Below are 5,380 nucleotides of genomic sequence, written 5' to 3' on the forward strand. Positions count from 1 at the left end.
TTCTTCTCTTACATGCTCCTCCTATCTAACCACTTCTCCTAACCCACCATTATTATGCCTCAACTAATTGTCCTAACAAAGTAGGACATTCAACACAAGGAAGGATTTATATACATAATAGTTACAACTTATAAAGGGAGTAATGAATCCAAGATGCAATTCACAAGAACTACTAAGCTAATAATTCTAACTCTATTTTCCTAAGTTACAATGAATCTAGGTAACTTGGAAAGTGGAGCAACTTTATTATTTGTGTTGTTTAATTCTAAGAAAAACATACTAGTACTAATAGTCCATCAAATTCACAACCAGGCTAGTATCAACATGAATCCAACTTTATTAAAAGACAGTACTTTTGTGCTGCCTACACTAACAAAAATTAGTACTGCCATTTCTACTTGGTTAGTGGAAACAATAGAATAGCACAACAACCTGAATCACATTTCTGCTTGGTTGGTGGAAAATTGGAAATCACAGAGAAATAGTTTATCAACATTCTTCTTAATGGTGGGTGAAGAGGGCTCAAGGAAGTTCATGTTAATTTGCAAGACACTACTTGAGTCTATGAAGATATAAGTTTTAAAGCAAGTTAACCAAATTTGTGTACAAAAAATGTTAAATTCATACAAGTATAGTTGTTTTCTGTATATATTTTTGGTGTATGACAAGTATAGTTATTTTGGCCTGACTTTCTGGTGAATTACTAAAATAGTCACTCATCCATGTTGCTCTCAATAATTTGTCTCAGACAAGTACAGTTGTATTTTGTATATCTTTTTTTAGAAACACTTAATTTTTTTTATATACATTTAATTTTTTTGTTTCAAATGGGTATAGTAGATTTCTTTATAGCTGATAGTCAGGCTGCCAACTGTATATTTCAACAGGAAATAGGATGGGAGAATTGAAGTACATTGAGGCTTACGAGGAAGAGCTCATCAACTACCAAGAAGAAGAAAAAGCTCCCGATTCTGCTAAACCTGTTGCTGAATCTGGCAAGAAGTTAGTTTCTCTCCTCTTTATCTCATGTGTGTTTTATAATGATTTGATAGATTTACATTTTTGATATTTTTTTGGTTCAATTCCTTGTTTACCATACTTTCACGGTTAATTATTGAGAAGTTTTTATAGAGTAAGACACATCTAATAGAAGTAACAGCATTGTTGGTTCTTATGTGCTTCAATTTCTCTTGACTCATCCTGCCTAAGGGAGTGTAGATGCAAATTTCACTATTTATTTATTTTCTTGTTCTCAATAATTTGTTTGTGGGTTTTGTCTAGAGAACAAGATGTTGTTCATGTAATTGATGTACCACAAATTGTTGGTTAACAAAAAATTTCACTACAATGCTATGATGGGTTGATAGGAAACACAGCCGAGAGCTCTTGGTTAGGTGGCTAACATTGATAAAAGAGAGGAGACCAATGAGAGTAGTGCGTTATTTAGCTTTCGAAAGTTGAGTGGGACAATAGGGTTTGTGTTCTGATGAAATAAAATGAAGCAAAACCCAAAATTCTCCCCCCCCCCTCCCCAAATAGCACCAAAAAAACGTTAAATGAGGGGCCTAAGAAAGTCTTTGTCTCTGCTGAAAGACTAAAAGAGTGGCTTTGGTTCGCACTTCTCCAGTTGTCACAGTGACCTATGATATGTCAGGCTACCACAGAGCCCATAACTGTGATGTTGTTGTAACTGTGTTATAGCACACAACCCATGGTTAATAAATATGGTTAAAGCCTGGCCCTGGTCATATTTTTCTTAGTTTGATTAGAAAAGAAGTATGATGGAGTAAATGGTATAATAATGTCAACTTGATGACATATGTAACTAAAAATATTGAAGTTGATGGAGTACTTATGTAACTATGTATTTATGCTTCATAGACTTGCCAATGTCTTGCTGAATCCTAACAAAAAATTATCTTATTTCCTGAGTATTAGAGGTCTTGTTTGATATATACTATATTATTGTTTGGCTTTAAAGTTTGTGATGTGTATTGATTCAACTTTTTCATAATTACGATAATAAAGTTGATTAGGTTTTCAAGCCAACCTTTGATTTTACATCTTCTCGTTTTGCATGTATATTTTTTGTGGTGCAGGGGTTATGTTGGCATCCATAGCTCGAGATTTCAAGACTTGTTGTTGAAACCAAAGCTTCTTCAAGCCATTGTAGATTCAGGATTTGAGCATCCTTCAGAAGGCAAGATTTAGCATATGGTGTCTTTGCTTGAATCTACAAACTTGTTAATTGTCTTGTATTAGACTTTGATTATTTAGCATCTTTCTTTCTAGCAATACCATATGGCCTACTTAGGTGTGCTCTTAAGCCATTTTTGTGCCATTTGCCAATGGTATTGGTCCTGATATTGTGTATTTTTTGTTACCTTTCTCAATAAATTATACACCATGTTGAATTCATTGGTCTAAGCTTTCATTGGTTTCTTAAGGATATCCATTTTTATTAAGGGGTGATCTATTGATCATTGTATGATTGAGGACATGTTTGGATATTCATTCTTCAGTAGAGGAAATATGATTTTCCCCTTTCAAAGGATTTTCTTTTTCATGAAGCCACCAAAAAAAGCCTTTTAGCCTTAAAATAAGATAATCTAGACACTTTTTTTTTCACTATCATACTTCCTCTACTAAAGAATGTTTTGCTTGATTATCTCCCTATATGTATCTTGGTTTTTTTTCAATTATAATTTTTCCCTTCTGTCTAATTTATTTTGTTTTGTGAATTTATCAAGTAATCACTACTAGCATATTAATATGTCACGAAAATTGGTTGGTAAACCTTTACCTTAAAAGGATCTGGCAGATCATATATACTTATTGAGGATTCATCCACTACAATTTTGTATGCTTCTTCATTATTGCGACACGAATGCATCCCTCAAGCAATCTTAGGAATGGATGTCGTTTGCCAAGCGAAATCTGGGATGGGAAATACTGCTGTTTTTGTTTTGTCAACACTTCAGCAAGCTGATCCTGTTCCGGATCAAGTTGCGGCTCTTGTTCTTTGCCACACAAGAGAACTGGCTTATCAGGTATCTCTTCTTTAGTGTATTTGAACTATTTTTATAGAGAAATTTGTTTGCTAATATTATTGTGTGTCTCTAATAACTAAATCATAGTATTCATTCTTATGTGATCAATGGGAATGAAAAACAAGACCTCGAAATATGGGCAAATGGAAGTTTAACTACTAAGGAAGCGCTTTATGAACCCTCCTGGTATTTGATTTATTTATATGCCCAGAGTGCTATCATAATCAGCTTACGTGATTAAGTAAAGGATATTGATAGAATTATCTGCTGAGTTGTTTGTATTTCTTTTTGTAATTTGTATGTTTTTGTCAATGATGAATGGTATTAAATTTTAAAAAATTATTCTATTGTTATCCTTAAGTTTGTTTTGTATTCACTGGTACAATGAGGCTTGTGAAAATAGGTGTAGCATTACAAAAAAATGTCTTATAATAGAATGGTGTATAAGTCCATTCTAAGACGGTGTTTACTGAAAAATTATCTTTGAATGATCTCATTCTACGACGATTATTAACTAAACATCGTCATAGAATAGACTCATACAACGTCGGTTATTTGCTAATAATCGTCATTGAATGATAGCATTTTAAGACAGTGTTGACATAAACACCGTATTTGAATGTCAGAATTCTAAGACGGTTTTAAGTAAACACCTTCATAAAATGTCATCATTCAAAGTCGGTTTTTAAGTAAAAACTGTCATTGAATGGTACCATTCTACGATGATGTTTAGTTAAAAACTGTCTTATAATGGTCTTAATCAAAGATGGTGTCCAAATAAAAAAAAAATGTCTTAGAATTGTTGGCTATTCTAAGACGGTTGTCAATCGATCATCGTCGAAAATCTTTGCTTTCAACGACGGTAGCTTCAAAGATGGTGCATAACCAATGTAGAAAGTTAGTAATAACCGACATAGAATGCGATTTATGCACTAGTGATAGCCCAGCCACCAGGTAATGTTAGTCATACCATGTGTCATTCCATTTAATTTCTTGAAACTCTCCCTTATGGAATCTAATTTTATATATAGTTGTTTAGTATTAGGAAATAGTTTGGTTAAGGTTGCTTAGGATACTCTTTGACTTACTACCACTCGTGCATAGGAGTCAGGTCATGTATCTAAAATTCTATGAAAGTGTTTGAACCAATTAGCTTTAGGTCTTGCACCAATGTATCATTTAGAAATAGAACGTCATTTATAACAATTTCAATCGGCTTCAATAATTAGTTTCATGTTTCTTAATGTTTCTTACTTTTTCTCCACTTAGTTAGGGACATAGATAAGGTTAGTTTTATATTCATCTAATGTGCAGGGGAATAAGAGAATCATTTCTAACCAGGAATATTAGCTTTAGGTGGCTACTGAAACACTCAACCCACAACATTATGTAGAAAAATTCTGCAAACCGTGCAGCTTTGTTATGTTTTGTCGTTATATTTTTGTCAAATATTCTACAGACCTCCAAAAATTGTGAGGCCGATTTCATTTGAAAGCTAAGACATAAATATAGAGGACCACCAAAGGGTTTAATCAAATTAATTTCACGCCACTGCCAGTTTTAATTTAAATACCTTACATTTTACTAGGTAGAACTCATCAGTACACTATCTATATACGATTTAGAATCACTATCTTTTCCTCGGCTCGAAGGGGGTTAGAGATTTGGGCAAGATTGATTCTTGGTACCTCTAAAGGTTATAGGAACAAGGGGAATGACCTACTATCATGGTTCAAACATTACATAAGTCCAATCAGTAAAAACAACACTTACATGTAAACTTGTCCGGCACTTATACAGCCTCAACATATCTCACCAAAATATTCATCAAATATTGTAGGGATTTTTAAATATTATCAGACCAATTGAGTTAGAAAGAGGACATTGTATACTAAAACCTCACCAAAGATTATGGTCTAAATCAAACAGGGAAGAGTAAACGATAATTTCAAACATAGTACAGAAACTACCAATGAATTCAGTGACAAAAAATAGTTCCACTTAAAGTGTCTCGTTCAATCTAATTAATCATAACGTTTAAGGCTTTACAGGGTAAAGGTTCGGTCCTCCTATGGTCCACGGAACTAAAGAATGAATTCCCATTCATTATCTTATAGCACACTACCTAGATTTGAACCCAAAACAATACCATGTCAGTATGGTTCCCCATATTACCTCACTCAACAAGACTGACGAAAATATTGAGAAAATATTCTGTAAAACATGGAAACTAATGAAGTTGGTTAAGTTTGAAAGAGGACCTCCAGGGCTAAAAAAATACAGTAAAAAGGCAACTCCTAGTTCCATAAAACCTGCATACACAAGTTTGT

At 33.4% G+C, this 5,380-nt stretch overlaps 1 pseudogene; it reads left to right on the forward strand.

Moving 5' to 3' along the window:
• Window positions 1-895: 895 nt before the first annotated feature.
• On the forward strand, window positions 896-3,291 carry LOC100800103 (DEAD-box ATP-dependent RNA helicase 15-like; annotated as a pseudogene).
• The last annotated feature ends 2,089 nt before the right edge of the window (window positions 3,292-5,380 follow it).

The sequence above is a fragment of the Glycine max genome, chromosome 12 (genome assembly GCF_000004515.6).
Source record: "Glycine max cultivar Williams 82 chromosome 12, Glycine_max_v4.0, whole genome shotgun sequence".
NCBI lineage: Eukaryota > Viridiplantae > Streptophyta > Magnoliopsida > Fabales > Fabaceae > Glycine > Glycine max.